At 41.0% G+C, this 17835-nt stretch overlaps 1 protein-coding gene across 3 annotated transcripts in view; it reads right to left on the bottom strand.

Moving 5' to 3' along the window:
- Positions 1 to 17835, bottom strand: part of FOCAD (focadhesin) — a 301056-nt gene that overhangs the window by 158198 nt on the left and 125023 nt on the right. The window lies entirely within an intron of this gene.

Genomic DNA, 17835 nt, shown 5'->3' with positions numbered 1-17835 from the left:
TTAATATATAGGCTAGCTATAAGAAATTTATAGTTACCCCAGGCAGTGGTGGCATACGCCTTAATCCCAGCACTTGGGGAGATAGAGGCAGGTGGATCTCTATGAGTTCGAAGCCAGCCTGGTCTACAAAACAAGTCAAGGACAGCCAGGGCTAGACGGGGAAACCCTGTCTTTAAAAAAAAAAAAAGTTTACAGTTCAAACAGACAGTCAACATTTAAGCTATATAAAGAATAAATAATTCCACATAGTTATATGTCCAATTAGGTGATTTTTATATGAAGTAATTAAACTCAGAGTACTACAAAGGAAGTTAGTAGTTTAAAAATGTGTCTATAAGAATAAATATTAACATGGCATTATTTCCCAAATTGATCTCCATTCAGTAAAGTCTCTATTAAAATTCCAGCTGAATTATTTGGTGGGAGACACTAGTCCTAAAAGCAAGGGACATTGAAAGCTGAAACAATCTCGAATACCTGTACAACTTTATAAACATACTAAAATAAATTGAATTTTATACTCCCAATGAGTGAACTATATTTATGCATATTATAGCTTAATAAGACTCTTTAAAATGCAATCCAAAACCTCAGCAAACCTGGATACCTCATAGAAATTGAAGTTAAGTCCCTACTGCAGAAGACACCAATGCACTTCAGACATGGGATATGAGCTGTAACTGACTTAAACACCTCTTCCCTGTGGACTAACTCTCACCGTACTACAAGGTGCTACGCCAGCTGCCAAGCATGGGAAGCCATCAGTGCTCCTAAATACTTATTATTATGCCCAAAGGTAAATGTAGCTCATGCCTTATCACAGGAGTTTCTCTTTGGAGTAGACAAAGACCAGGACAAAAAAAACACAACTGGTGAAATGCAGAGAACAGATTACTGCTGTGTGCCCAGCCCCCCTGGACACATCCAAACACAACTCCTGTACCTACATCTGAGGAACATGGGGGTGGGGTGGGTGTAGAATGATTCTAACAGCAGAGGACCAGGAAACCTGCTGGTGAGACGGTGTCTTCTAGAAATGCCCAGGAACTCTCACAAGGGCCCATCCCGAGACAAGGAACTATAAAGAACTAATGGCTGATGAGAGAGAAAGTTAGTTTCTCCTGGGGATGAGCCTCTAAACTGTGTATCCAACGATCAGTCCTGAAATCATATATATACAAACAACACTAAACAGACTCAGCAGGCTGTACTCACATAGTTATGTACATCCATATGCAATAATAACAAAGAAAAAAGGAGCCATGTATTTGAGAGCAGGGGGGCATGGGAAAGTTAAAGGGAGGAAAAAGGAGGAAGGAAAAGATATAATTATATTTTAGTTTAAAAAAAATAAAACTTTGCAAAAGAAATACAATACTAAAGAAAAGACCTGGGTTCAGTGCCTATGAAGCAGAATCCCAGCACTACGGATATAAGGAGGAAGACGCAGGGGCCAGCCTGGATTACCCAGTGGGTTAAAGCCAGCCTGGACTGAAAAACAGTAACTCTGTCTCAAAAGACAAAAATAATTATTTTTTAATTTTTAAAAATCCTCCACTTAAAATAATGTGTGATTCTTTACTACATTTCAGGCTATAGTTTGATAGACCTAGTCCAAAAACTAGTCTTCCACATTCCACATTTCAAAGACATGTGTCCAGAATTTACTCATTTCTTCTACCTTAGAAAGCTCGTTTCTTCTAAGCTTCTTAGAAGGCACTGACATTAATTTCAGGAAGGAAAAATGTCCTTTTAGCCCTACTGCCAAAATGTGTGACAGCTAGAAAATTAATGCGCTACTGATCTTGCTATAATATATCATGACAACACGTGGGCTTGGCTGGGGACCACCACACAATACACAGCCAGCGTTCATAAGGATTGTCACAGGTAACAGGACTTTGCTGGAATGAGAACTCCATCACTCTCAGCTTGGACAAATGAAGGAAGACAATTTTTTTAACTGGCTTCTTATTTCCCATTTTAATTAAAAACAAAAGGTTATCTTAGATTGCCTTCCACTGGTCCTAATCAATTGTCCCCTGTGTGATGGTTTCTCCCAGGACACTCCGACAGACCCTTAGCTCTGGGAATGGCAATCATGCACTTAGTGGCATTTTATAAAACAGTGCATTTAATCATGTGGCTTTTAAACAAATGTTTTAATTATATTGTCAGGAGAGAAATAAAATGCTGTATTAATGCCCTAAAAGTATAGTTGCTTTAGGAGTCTTAGCCCTCAAGAAACACCAGCTTTTCTCTGCCTTGTTCAGACAACAAACACACAAAACAAAACAACTGTCAGAAATATTTACACTAAATAATATTTGATTCAATATCATTCTTTAGACATAATAGCCCAAATTAAGTAAGTAGAAAGAATAAAGCAAACACAAATTACGCACATCTAGGAAAAATATTTTGGCCTGGGAGTATGGGCTGCTGTTTTCCTAATGAGATACATTAGTTCTTTTATTATTGTTGTTGTATTTTTAATCAACTAATTTATTTACTTTACATCTCAATCGTAGCCCCCTCCCTCCTCTCCTCCAGATCCCACCCTTCCTCCCTCTTCCCTCACCCCCTCCCCCCATTCCTCAGAAAAAGGGAGCAGCCCCTGCAACCCCCGGTCCATCATGTCACATCAAGACTGAGCGTGTCCTCTTTCCCTGTGGCCTGGCAAGGTAGCCCCACCAGGAGGGAGTAATCAAATAGCAGGCAACAGCTCCACTCCCCTTACTAGGGGACCCACATGAAGCCTGAGCTGCCCATCTGCTACATCTGTGTAGGGGGCCTAGGTCCAGTCCACGCATGGTCCTTGGTTGGTGCTTCAGTCTCTGCAAGCCCCTCTGGGCCCTAGCTAGTTGGCTCTGTTGGTCTCCTGTGGAGCTCCTGTCACCTCCAGGTCCTTCTATCCTTCCCTCCACTTTTCCACAAGACTCCCTATGCTTTGCCAATGTTTGTCTATGAGACTCCACATCTGTTTGGATCTGAGGCTGGGTGTAGCCTCTCAGAGGACAGCTATGCTAGGGCTCCTGTCTGCGAACATAGCAGAGTGTCATTAATGTCAGGACCAGGCTCTTGAGCCTCCTGCTCTGCATGTGCAGAAAACAACACAGTACTGAGTCAGGGGCGCTGCTGCCACAATCTTGCTATCTGGCTCCATAAAGCACTGTTTTATCTTTCCAGATTCAGAGTTCAAGTCTTTGATGAAGCAATTGATTTAAAACATGGATTACAAAAATCCTACTACTATCAGCAGATTCCTCAGCAGAAATTTCACAAGCCAGAAGGGAATAAATGCATATCCAAAATGATGTATTAAAGGGGGAGCAAAGCAAAACTACCAAAACACTTCAAATATCAGGGGGGAAAAAGGCACTCTCAGCTACATAAAAGCTTGAATGAGCTCACCACTAAACCTGCCTAAAAGGAACTGTTAAAGAGAGCCCTTCCAAATGAAAAGCAAGTACACTAGACAGCAGCACCAAAGCATAGGAAAGCATAAAGTTTACTGGAAAAGTAAATACACAGACAATCAAAATCCTATAATGCTATATAACTTGAGACACTTACCATCTGAAACACAGACAATGGATTATTTTTTTCCATTGATTTAGTTGAGGAAGGAGAAGCAGCAGCCACAGTATTTATGCTAAGGTCAAAGGGTAATAAACTGAAGGAGTCAATGCTCTCATTCAACCACGTGGGTTCCAAGGATCAAACTCAGACTGTCAGGCGTGGCCGCAAGCACCTGTGGCTGCTGTGCCATCTGCTGGCCCATCTATCATTTTTAATTCTATTATATGAGTTAAAAAACAAAAAAACACATCAATACTATAGCTATGAAATTCATAAATAGACACTGTAAAGGAAACATAAAAAGAAAAATAAAAGGACAGAATTTATGTAAACATTGACATTTATGTATACAAGTTTTCAGCTGAAAATTTTATTGTACTTAAGTGATGTTTTATATGAGTAATTATAAAGGGAATAACCATAAAAATACACAAAAGAAAACAAATAATCAGCTGGGCAGCGGTGGTGCACACCTTTAATCCCAGCACTCAGGAGGCAGAGGCAGGTGGATTGCTGTGAGTTTGAGGCCAGCCTGGTCTACAAAACAAGTCCAGGATAGCCAAGGCTATATATACAGAAAAACCCTGTCTCAAAAAAACAAAAAAAAAGTTTCAGGAGAAATGAGACAGAATACTGTCAGACAGACAAACAGTTCACAACTGCAGGTTCCTTCACACTACGAACTTCACTTAATGTAAATGGGTTCGGCTCCAGCCAAAAGACAAGGCAGAGGATTGGCTAAGGGCAGCTAGGTTCAACTGTGTACAGTCTGCAGAACACTCATTTGACACCTAAACACACATGGCTGAAAGCAAAGAGATACTTTACAGAAATGGTAATCAAGAAATAGCTGCCATAACCAAACATATAAAACAACAAAAAATTCTATTTTTTTAAATCAACAAAGTAAAAAGTGAAGAAATTACAAGTAAAACCACCAAATGATCTGGTAAGCCCACTTCTAAGCACTTATCTTTAACAAATAAAATGAGGACTCCAAGAAGATATTTATAGACTCACATTGTCTGCAGCATCATCCACAATCATCATTCACCATTATTCACAACAGAGACAACCTAGGCCATTAATGGATGGGTGGGGGGACAAAGTGCTGGTCTGTGCTATTCAGCTTTCAAAGAGAAGGAAACCCCATCATATGGAACGACTTAGCTGAATCTTGGCGAACTCTGCTAAGAGAAGCCAGCCAGGCACAAAGAACAAATACCATGTAATTCACTCATACAGGGTACCGAGAGGCCAGACTCTTCTAGGAAAAAGTAGTAGCAGTTGCTAGCAGATACAGGACTGAGATTTGAAGTAGTACTGCTCTGTCAAGATGGAGCATCCATCATCAGCAATGAGAACATTCTTGAGATCTACTGCATAGCAACATTCATATAGTTAGCAATATTACACAATGTACTGAGAAATCAGCTAACATAGATTTCATGCTAGTGATTTTTGTTTATTTGGGTTTTGGTTTTTTGAGACAGGATTTCTCTATGTTATCTTGGCTATCCTGGACTCGATTTGTAGACCAGGCTGGCCTCAAACTCACAGCAATCCACCTGCCTCTGCCTCCCAAGTGCTGGGATTAAAGGTGTGTGCCACCATGCCCAGCCATACTATTAATTTTTTATCACCAAGAAAACATAATCTCTGAGTTCCAGGCCAGCCTGTTATATATAGTGAGTTCCAAAACAGCGAGGGCTATATCAGACCATGAAGACAGACAGACAGGAGGAAAGAAAGGAAGGAAGGAAAGAAGGAAGGAAGGGAGGGACGGAGGGAGGGAAAAAAGGAAGTTCATTTGTTTAACTACTTTATTTCTATATGATAAAATCAAACCCTAGAGGGGTCTTGGTTTATTGTGGCCACAGGATGTTAAGAGTTCATGTCTCAATGTATCATTCCGTTCTATTTTGGCACAGTGACAAGAAACAAAGATTTGAGACCGTCTATTACAGGAATATGGTTTGATCATATAAGCCTTCTGCCATTAAGAAAACAAGCCAAACACAAGCCAGCATGTCCCTGGAATCAAGTAAGTACATTAGGAAGATGTATCTCTAGATTCCAGGAAAGACATACATGTTGGCAACCCTTTCTAAGCCCTCCAATACTCCCCCACAATCTCACAGATAGTTCTACAGTAAAATCACTAGTGCCACTATTTAATTATAGGTTACAATAGAAAGTGCTGTTACAGTTTCAGTCATCAAATATGAGACTATATACTGTTTACAACTAGCCTCCTTTCTTAAGAGAGACAGCTCACACTTATCACTATATGAAAACATAGAAATAAACACATACTAGTGAAAAGGAACAATATACAAGGTAATCATCCAACACAAAAGAAAAGCAAACACACAACACTGTATCTGTTTCTCTTCTGTAAGCTCAATTTTCTTAACAAATATGTTTTATTACGAACTTATTAACTTATAACCCGACTAACTGAAACAACAGGAAAAGAGGATTAAAGAATACAATAATGAAATAGTAAGGATGTCAGTTCCAAGGAGCAATTCTCCTGGCATTAATCAATAGGATTTCTTCTCCTGGAACCCGGAGCAACCAGAACCCAGAACCTCAGCCAGAGCCCAGAGCCCCAAAGCCTTCCCTTGAGCGGCTCTCTCTAGGAGCCTCTCGAAGTAGAACGATGAACAGCCAAAACTATCCCAAGTCTCCAAAGGCCCCGCCTCCTGTTTTTGGCTCTCATTTATACCTCCTCTCAGAATTTGTTCAAGGATGTTTTTCAGCTGGTTAGTAACCAATCTCCCCCACATGGTGGTTCGACTTCTAAGGGGATAAACATCACCTGCTCTCACAAGTCTTTTTCTAGTCCCCCACTTGTGATCTAAACAAACAAACAAAAAAAACATGCTTATCTCTCCTTCACTCTACAACTTCTCAAATTCATGTCACAATGCTAGACAAAAGCACTATAAAAGCAGATTGCTAATTCAATTTTTGAGCCCTTGTGCTGACCCACCCCAGGACCAGTGAGGCTCAGTCTCTGGGGAACAAAGGGTATTCCAAAGACCTGCTTGGGGAGCCAGCGGGCTCCAGACATTTGAGCTCAGGAGTGGCGCAAACAACGTACCGCTCGTTTCCAGTACTAACGCAACAGAAACGTGAGGTGATGTTTACAATGAGCTTAAGCAAATACACGTACAGGGAGGGAATACACCTGCTGCTAAGTCTTATCATCTTTGCTCACATGAAAAAGAGCCTTTCCCACAGAGATATTGAGCACATAGCAGGGTATTCCCCTCAAGTCCTTATTTTCCAGAGCATTCTTTAACCACAGTTTATACGATCCTTTCTAGAAGGCCCCTTGTGAGAAGCGCATTCTGTGCTCTGGCCCATCCACAGTTCACAGGAAGCTAACAGCTTTCTTACTCAGGCTCCTAGATCCTTGGAATTCACAAATGTTGGCCCAGGTCCTGTGAAACATGGACCTAAATTCTATGTATACATGGGTTTTTGTTTTGCTTTGTTTTGTTTTTTGCCACTTCTCAAAGAGTAGCAAATAATAATATGTACAAATGTATAGAGGAAGAATCAAAACATAAATTTTATACCACAAAAAAAGGGGAAATGCTTGAATGGTGTCTATAAGCATAGGCAGAAATGAATCCAAGAATTTTAATGTTTAAAGGGCCCCTTTAAATACTCTTCATTTGAGGGTTCGGAGAGATGCTCAGTGATTAAAAGCATTTGCTCTTCCAGAGAACTTGGGTTCACTCCCCAGCACCCACATGGCAGCTCACAACCATCTGCAACTCCAGTTCTAGGGGATCTGATACCCTCTTCTGGCTTCCTTGGCCACCAGGCTATGCACATATTATATATACTTATATGCAAACAGAACACCTATACATTAAAATAAAATAAATCATTTTAAAACTCTTCATCTTACTTGGATGTGGTTGTAGCATATGTGTATACTCACAGCTCCTTGAGAAATGGAAGCAGTAAAGTCTTTTTAACCCTGGAGCTATAAATTAATCTGGGTCTCTCTCTCTCTCTTTCTCTCTCTCTCTCTCTCTCTCTCTCTCTCTCTCTCTCTCTCACACACACACACACACACACACACACACACACACACAGAAATCACACAATTTGTTCTACCAAAAAGGACATTATATAAATTAGACTTTTTAAGATTAATCAATTCTTTCTTCTTCAATTACTTGATGTTTCTAATTATAGCTTCTGTTTATTGCTTAAGTAGTTCATTGGAAAGCGGTCTACTGACAGGTACTGAAAAGCTAATTATTTCTTCCACATATAAGGAATCTGTAGGCATGCACCAACATCGAAAGTAAGGTAAATGTGGTATAATTTTACTCCTCTGAGATTCAATTATAGTAATATCACAACACAATAAATAAGCAAATAATCTTAAGCACTGGTTCTTCATCTTCCTAAGGCTAGAGTCCTTTCATACCATCCCTCATGTTGTGGTGACCTCCACCCAACCACAAAAGTGTTTGGTTGCTACCTCATATCTGCAATTTTGCTACTGTTATGAATTGTAATGTAAATCTCTGATATGCGACCCCTGAAAGAGTCATCTGACACCCCACACCCACCACCACCAACGCCCCGAGAGAGGTAGGAACCCTCAGGCTGAGAACTGTTGGTTTCACTAAAGTCTTGTTGCATATAGCTTTTAGGAGTCGTTTAAGGTCAAGAGAAGAAAAGGACCTAGACTAACAAAAACACCAGACAATCATCTTTCTATGGGACTCCATCTCTCTAACTTTGCTCGAATCCAGCCTGAGTGCCTGATCTACAGAGGCTCCTCCAACAACAACTGCTAAATACTTAAGCACCAGTCTCCTACACTGTGGAGATACAGTGTAGCATATTCAGGGGACAAACTGAAGCTCAAGTATAGGTGAGGGCTGGACCAAAGCAATCCAACTCCAAAGCCTCTGTGGCTGCCACATGGCCATACCAAGGACAGGAATGTCATCTTTCCACCTTTTTATCCTTCATAGATTGGGTACCGACAATAGTTTGAAAATACATAAATTATCCTTAAACTCCTCTCCAGCTGGCAGAGTTCCTGTCAGCAAAATGGATCTTGTAATAAGGCTGCAATCATTTTACTCTATAAATGGGTATTAAAAGCCAACCATTTGCAAAAGCAAAGTACTTAACAGTACAATCAAATTAACTTGGAACCAGGAAAATTTACCACCGGATAAAGGGTACAATGATGTCAAAGGTAGACACTCTCAGAGTTGAAGGTATAAATTTCCCAATATATTAGAAACTAAAGTCAACAATGCAGCAGCTCCAAGAATCACTGCATATTAAATTCAGGTAAATTCAGATAGTTTATCAGTGGAGGAGTCTGAGGAGTATAGGCTATCCCTCTCCCAACATATATGCGACTTTCTAATTAGTCTTAATACCTTCTGATTCCTAACTAGCTCTCAGCATCAAAGGGTCAACAGAGATACACATACACACAAACACACACACACACACACACACACACACACACACACACTATATATATATATATATATATATATATATATATATATATATATATATATATATATATATATATCTGGGAATGTAATTGCCAGAGGGAAAAATGAATATAATAAATTTTGACTCTGTCAATTGCTAACATGTTGATAACTGAACTCCTGAAGCATTACTTTCCTTCTACAAACAAATACAGGGTTTATTATTTCTACCATGTGAGCTCTTAATCATTGGAGATCTGATAAGCAAAACTGAAGTTAAAGGCCAAAAGCCTATAAGTAATTTTCAGCATAGGTATTTCTCCTCTCAATTATATAAAGTCAGTTTCTGCCACTTGTGTGTCCTGAGAAAGTGTTTTCTATCAGACATGGAACCAAGAGTGTGAAAACTGTACAATGGGCTATAACAAAGTACATGCAACTAAGTAAGCAACAATGTACTAAAACCAGAGGAACTCAGAACTTTTGAGGTTAGTAAAAATAGGTTACTCAAGGAAACCCTGAGAGTCAAGTCAACTTCCTAGGGTATGAAAACTCAGCAGAGACTGAGAGCAGTAACTGTAGTGCTACTCCATTCTTCAGCAGTGGGAAGAAAGAAGTCAGCTGGCCAGCACAGTTGGCTAAGTGTCAAGTCTGACTCCAAAGCCTTCCTTTCCTACTTCAATGATCAAAACTTCAGAACTGAAGTGTTAATCCTCATACCGTACATTTTATAAGGTCTTAAATCATTACATAAGGTCTACATGAATGACGGTAGACAGATGACCTGATTAGAATACCATACTAATTGAGATTAATACAAGGAATAAAAGTAACATAACTTTCAAAAGAAAAAAAGAAAGACCAGAAACACTGGGGGTAGGGGGTGCTGCTGATACAAATCTCTCTGGAAGCAACAAGCAACCGTGAGGACGAGTATACCGCCTGAAGTCATCAGTGTAAAGTGCTGTTAAGGAGTGACAGGAAACAGATCTGGTATGCTCTTATCTTGCACAATATTCTCCTTCGGGGAAAATCATCAGACTAGAGATGAAATAGGCATCAGGAAGATGACACTGGCATCTCTGACAGGAGCATGATGGGAGTGGGCGATAAAATAATTGATGAGCGGTTTAGAAAAACCAACTAGCTACCAAGGAGGGGGTAAACCAACAAAAAACTTCCACACTATTTTAGGTATTATACCTAATAAATCATGTTTGAGAATTTAGAAAACTGTAAGGTAAATATGTGCATGCTCCACAGACAGGTAAGAACTGACTAAGCATTAACAATGGAGCCTTTATTAGAGTATGTTAGTTTCTGCTGTGTGGCAAAAAACCTCTGCCAATCAACCTAGATTTGTTTTGGCTCATAGCTTCAGAGATTTAGATCATGGTCACCTGGCCCTGTCACTTTAGACCTACAAATCACAGCACAGGACAGCAAGAGTATGTCATTGAGGAAGTCTGTTTACCTCACAGTCACTAGTAAACAAAGAATTCCAGGAAGTGACGGGGTGGTTCATATCCCTCCAAGGGCACAATCCAGTAACCCAACTTCAACATATTAAACCCTCCTCTTCTAGGCGTCAACACTTGCAGGACTGCCACAGGTTGGCAGCCAAGGCCTTGGGGGCCATTCCGGATAGAAACTATCACAGTGACAATTGATATGGATTCAGAACAACACCCAAAGGACAACCCAAACCACTGAGCATAAGAAACAGACTAGGCTGGAAAACCGAGCTCAACACTAGGAACTCAAATAAAGGCGAAAGCAAAGAACCTACTATGCAAACTGACCATGTATACACACACACACACACACACACACACACACACACACACACACACACACACACACATGAACACACTATCAACCAATGATTCACTATTCTAAGAAAACAAAATATAAATGTCTTAATATGCAGACTTCTACCCCATCCCCAAATGGCAAAGCACGAAAACCTGAAATTTAAAGAAAAAGATAGTAACAAGGATCCAGGGAAATGGCTTGGTTGGTAATGTTTGTCATGCAAAAACAAGGATGAAGACCTGAGTTCAAGCCCCACCAACCACATAAAAATGCCAGACAATGCAGCACACACCTATACTATCAGTGCTGGGGAAGCAGGGTCTGAAGGAGACGTGAGGCTTATAGGAAAGCCATTCTGGCCAAAGGAGTGGGCTCCAAGTTCAGTGAGAGACCTTGTTTCAAGACATAAACTGAAAGTGGTTGAAAAAGACACCCAAGGTTGACCTCTACATGTCCATTTGTACCTCCCCCCCATATAAACACATGCACATAAAAAATTAATAGGAACTATAATAATATTCAATCTCATTATTGTTTATAACTGCAACATTATAAGGGAAATAAACTGCATATTAAACTTTTAATGTATCTTTAAATTATACAGTATAGTGAAACAGACTCAGTTCTGGGGGAGTAACAGTGTTTTTAATGAGGGGAGCATTTCTAAAGAGAAAATTTTCAAACTCTACTTTATAAACTCCTGATACTCTTGCCTCCCAAGCAATAGGGCCTGAGTTAGGTTCCCAAAGCCCATATAAGAAATGTCAGGTGTGACAGTGAGTGCCTTAGTGAGTTTCAGGCCTGTGAGAGACCCTGCCTCAGATGGAGAGAGGGGCAGGGTAGGGAAAGATGCATAAATGTAGATGGTGTTGTGCCTGCACAAAAATATCTGAGGTTGTCTTCTGGTATTAATTAATTAACTAATGTAGATGGTGGTGTCCCGGCAGAACAATACCAAGGTTGTCCTCTGGCTTCCACATGTGCAAAGCTGCACACACATGTGCACACATAATACACACACTTTATTCACACATACAAGGGCCATCTCCTGTCTAGGATATGCTTCAAAAATAACATCTCAAAATTAGACTGGCGGAAAGAAGGTACATGTAATTCAGACCTCTAAACAGTAAGCACTGAATACCAGGATCTTATGCTGTTCTCACTTCTTTGAATATGTTTCAAGTCTTTCATGATCAAATGTTTTTTAAAAACATTCTATTCCAGGGCTCGGTAAGGAAAGTGTCTGCTTAGGAAGCTGAGCCCCAGAACCCATGTACAGGTGCCACGGAGAGCCAGCACTGGGAAATACACACACCCTGCAGCTCACAGAGCAGGGAGCCAGCTGAACCAGCACCCTCCAGTCCACACACTTGTGCAAAAGTGAGCATGTGCACCCACACATGTGCTTATATGCACACACACATAAAATAAAATTTCTAAACTAGTATCCTCTGTATATAACTGAACACTTTAGAAGAAGATGGGAGAAATCCAAATTTAGGAGGAAGTTTCTCCAAGATATAATGCATATAACTGCACATATTTTTTCTGTGTCAGAGTAAATCAAAGATGTACGTCAAAATCAAAACTGTCATATTAAAATACAATGTATGAAAGACAGAAACATATACCAGGGATGAAAGACAATGTTGAGTAGCATTTCTTGTACCTAAAAGCAGATAGAGGAAACAAAACAGGACTGGGGCTCCAGGTAGCTTAGTGGGACAGGTATGAGGACCTGAGAACTACTCTGATCACAGGCAGGGGGGGAAGTGGAGAATACTTCCTAAGAGGACTACTGGAAATGTGTGCCTGACTTCCGTGGCAATTAGCCCCAAGGATCACTTCCCTCACTGATTTTATTTTTTTTGTTCCGTCACTCTAACAGGTCACAGACACACTGAGTCCTGCGAGTGCTCCCACGAAATCACTAAGCCTCGGTGTAAGTCCTGAGGACCCCTCTGACCCAAGATCATTCTATATTTTGCTTAAAAAAAAAAAAAGTCAGGACCTAGTGGTAGATGGCTTAGTGTGTAAAGGAGTTTGAATCCACAAGGCTCATGTGGATGAGCAGAGTAGCATGGTCCACAAACACAGCTGGCCTACTGTGAAACAGGAGGAATAGACAGGAGAGCCCCCGGAAGCTCATACACTAGCTGGCCTGTCATGCGCAGCAGTAAATAGCAAGCAGATCCTGCTTCAAATAAAACAGAAGGCAAGGACCATGACCTTGTGGTTGCCCTCTGACCTCTATAAGCTAATTGTGGTACATATGCACACACATACATACACACAATTGAACATATGCATTACAAGGTCATACACACAAAGATTAAATGAATTACATTTTTTTAAATAGGTGGGGTAGGAGTGGGGTACACTGGAGAATGTCTGAGTAGTGCTGAGGACCTGGGTTCAGTCCTGGCACCCCCATGGTGGCTCATAGCAACCCTTAACTCCAGTTTCAGAGAATCCTATGCCTTCTTCTGGCCTCTACAGACATTCCATTCATGTGCCAAGTACATATATGCAGGCTAAAGGCCCATATAGATCAAACAAAAGTAAACAAATATTAATTTTTTTTAAAGTAGAGGATAGCGGTAATATTTCTCAATGAATTAAAGAGTTTGATCCCCATGGCCCACATAAAGGTAGTAGAAAACCAACTACACAGAGTTGTGGCATACACACCACCACCACCCCACACATATACAAATATCAATAATAATAATTGTTATTATTAATAAATAAATCAAAATAAAGTTTTATTTGCAAGTAATTAAGAAAGCAACATGATCACGGCATGGTAGCAAGTGCCTTTAATCCTAGCACCTGGGAGGCAAAGGCAAGCATGAGTTCAAGGCCAGCCTGTGGGATTAAAGGCATACACTATCACACCCAGCCTTCCCTTGCACTTCTATGTTGAGGGAGCAACACTATTTGTGAGTGAGCACCACAGGATGCTTCCTAGGCTTCTTTTTTTTTCTCTCTCTCTCACTCTTTTTATGTATTTACTATATTAAAAGGAACATAGTATAAATGCTGTGGTATAACGAGGATCTACATTTTTCACAGAATGAATTTTTAAAAACAAGTTTGCAGTGAAAAAGCATCGGATCTTGAAACATGGAAGTTTTGTTAAACAGAACTTCAAAATTATAACCCTTGTAATGAAACATTTTGCCATTTTCTCTATGTATTAATATCATTGTTCCTCTAAAAAGAATTTTCATTAACACTGTCATTTTATGTAAAAATATATATGTAGATATTTAACTTCCTGAGTGACTAGTCATACATCAAAGACAATTAATGAATTTCAAAGTTCTTAGAATGAACTAGTATAGACTCATTAATGTATGTTCAAGCGTGATAAAATTCAAGAGCATTTGTACTTAAATTCTGAGTTAGGAAATATGATTTATTCCCCAAAGAAAACCAATAAACTGTTTTAAGTAAACTATTAACAAATGGATTACTGAGAAGTTCTGTTTTCTCATTTATTAACAATACGCAGACAGTCATCCTCGTTTGTTACTCTAATTACTTTACCTCGGGGTTTCTAAAGAGGAAGGGTTTTATACAAAAGAGTGTGTCACCATCCTGGTCACTTCAGACAGTCCAGAAGAAATGAGCTATATAGACTGGTTGTATCATAAAGCAAATATTTTAATTATCTGACCCTTTTGTGTTACAAGAAATTTCTTGATAAATCATTTTGGTGTATATAATAAGAAGCATCCAATTTTGTTTTGTTTTGTTTGTTTGTTTGTTTGTTTGTTTGAGACAGGGTCTCTCTGTGTAGCCTTGACTATCCTGGACTCGCTTTGTAGACCAGGCTGGCCTTGAACTCACAGAGATCCATCTACCTCTGCCTTCCAAGTGCTGGGATTGAAGGCGTGCGCCACCATTCCTGGCTGCTTCCCAGGTTTTAATAACACAACGAAAAGTGTCAGCCCCTGCTTCCCTGCGCTCTCAAGTACTTCACAGTTAGGACACTCATGACTACAATCTCACACTCAACTCTGAGGACAAAATGCAAATCGTGACTGGACACATAAATTAAGGTAGGAGAACAAAAAGCACTTCAAGATAGTCTCTGGCCAGGAGATGGTAGCGCACACTGTTAATCCCAGCACAAGCAGATCTCTGAGTTCAAGGCCAGTCTGGTCTACAAAGTGAATTCCAGAACAGCCAGGGCTACACGGAGACACACTGTCTCCAAAACCACAAAAACAAAAACAAAGCAAAAAAACAAACAAACAAACAACAACAACAACAAAAAACCATAGTCTCTGAAACATGAAAAATAGAAAAAAGGAGCTGAGAAAATGATTGCTTTCCTTGCTGGAGATGGACAGCTGCTATAACTCTGAGATTCTACTGCCCAAATTTGAGTTTTAATTAATTAAAACTAAATCTTGTGTTCCTCAGTCACACTAGGCAAATTCAAATGCTCAGTCAATAGATGTGGCTACCTTCTAGGACAACGCCAACTACAGAATACTTACAACAAAACAAAAAGTCCTAGGGAGCGATGCCGTCTAACAGGCTGGGGGTGAGCAGGAAGGCGTGGGAGTTTGCTAGAACAACTGAGACCCTGTGCTGGGTGGCTTCTGTCAACTCGGCACAAGCTAGGCTCATCTGAGACAAAGAACCTCAAGTGAGAGAATGTCTCCTCAGACAGACGGCCTGTGGGAAGGTCTGTGGGGCATTTTCTTAATGAAAGATTGACAGTGAAGGGGTCAGACCACTCTGGGTGGTGCCACCCTGGGCAGGTGGTCCTTGGATGCCTAAAAAAGCCAGCTGAGCAAGCCACGGGGAGCAAGCCAGTGAGCAACTCTTCCAGGACCTCTGCTTTAGTTCCTACCTGCAAGATACTTGCAGTAAGTCTTCAGCAAGCCATCACTCAATGGCCAGTGCAGACAGATGGAAGAGGGAAAACCCAAGGAAATCCCTAGCGTCCCCTCACACGGCACCAGCTGATGCTGGGAACAACGTGCCCCTGCTTCCCTGTCTTCAGCTGGGATTTTCAAGGAGCGTCACTTACCCTTTCCTGCCTTACGCTGTTCAGGCTCCTTGTAACCTCGGAGTTCAACCCCAAAATTTTATAGCCATGAAAAGTAGTGTTTAAGGAGACCAGAGTAATCATTTTCATCCTTTTAGGAAGAAATTACCCTAATTACTGTTTGTTACTCTAACTTTATGCCCACTTTTACTTGGGTATACTGTAGGACCTAGTTACTCATTCACAACAGCCTGAAAATGACTTTTCAGGAAGCAACTGTGTTCCTATTCTTGTACTTTCTCAGAACCATAATATAACAAGTACTTACCAACATGAGCTTGAAATCAACTCAATATGAAATTAAAAAGGGGGACGAGGCGTGGTGGCGCACGCCTTTAATCCCAGCACTCGGGAGGCAGAGGCAGGTAGGCCACTGTGAGTTTAAGGACAGCCTGGTCTACAAAACAAGTCCAAGACAGCCAGGGCTACACAGAGAAACCCTGTCTCAAAAAAAAAAAAAAAAAAAAAAAAGGTGTGGGGGAAGCCTTACAAAAATGTAGATCTGCCATGGGAAAAATAAAAAACTTACATGCACTCCAACATATTCTCAGCTACTTCCTGAGCACTGCACTTTGGTGACGACTATCTTGCCGGGCATAGTGCTGCATGCCTGTAGTGCTAGCGTTGTTCAGCATGAGGGAGGCAAGAACATCCTAACGGGCAGTCAGTCTTGGCTGTCAACTTGATTGGATCCAAAATCAACCAAGAGCCACACCTGTGGGCAGGTCTGTGCAAGCGCCTCTGAGAATGATGAACTCGCAAGACCTTCCTGCCAGCAGCGGTGAGGCTTTCCAGGGGCAGCCAACATGCCAGCCTTCCCTGCTTCCTGCTGGTGAGAGCATCGGCTCACCCATCGCTGCCACTCTGGCCACCTCGTGCTGGTATCAGAACCCAGCTTCTCTAACCTTCTGACTTGAACCAGCAGCTAGCTGTTCAGTAAACTCAGTCGGACTGAGACAGCTGATGCACCCAGCCTTAGGGACTGGGCAGCTACAGGGTTCTCTGCCTCTCCACTGAGCAAGCAACATCATGGCTTAGGCCCCACTGTGAAAGTTAATCTAATGTATCCCTTTAATACAATAAATACTCTTTCTACTGGTTCTTTCACTTCAGACGACCCTGACCACTACAGTTCCCAAATTTAAGGATAGACTCAGCTACATAAGAGGACCCTGTCTCAAAAGAAAAAAAAATTTTGGGGGGGTTCTTGAGCATTAAGTTCCTAGCATACTAGATACTAAGGGACTATGTTTAGACAAGTGAAATCAACAGTAGAATAGTTCTGAACACATATTTCACATTTATGATAAAGATGCGCAAGTGTTGGGATTTTTCAGTGGCTCTTGTATTGTTCTACCCAGTGGTCATCATGGTATGTGACTTGTTGCCTGGCACTTTCCTCCAAACAAAAACATTCCCTGGAGGGAGGAGGCTCACAAGACTCTGAAAGTAAACCCGTGTCACATGGCCGGGGAAAGAGTCACAGGGTGACTCTAAGCTGTCCAGTAATCACATGGACCTGTCACTGGCTGCAGGCTGTATAGAGATCTCTGGGGCTGCAGCTTTTGTGAGGCATCCCCAGTGTTGGGGTGGTGTGTTCAGAGATACAGCTGCTTCTGAGTCATCCCTGATTTTGTAAGTAATGTCTCACATACACTCCTGTTAGTAACCCCACCAAAGGCTCACTGATTCATCAAGTGAGATTTTGGTTACAATTAACACTTGGGCCTGTCATGGGTTCCCTTTCTGATGTGAGCAGATGTGTGTGTGTTGGGTCTCTCCAGAAAAAGTCTGTCATACAACACAGGAGACCACTGGAAATGTAGCCAACTTAATTGAGATGTGCTGTCAGAGTGATATACAAAACAG

This window comes from Acomys minous (assembly GCF_964271855.1).
Source record: "Acomys minous genome assembly, chromosome: 1".
NCBI classification, from domain to species: domain Eukaryota; kingdom Metazoa; phylum Chordata; class Mammalia; order Rodentia; family Muridae; genus Acomys; species Acomys minous.
This window is presented reverse-complemented; position numbering and strand designations above follow the sequence as displayed.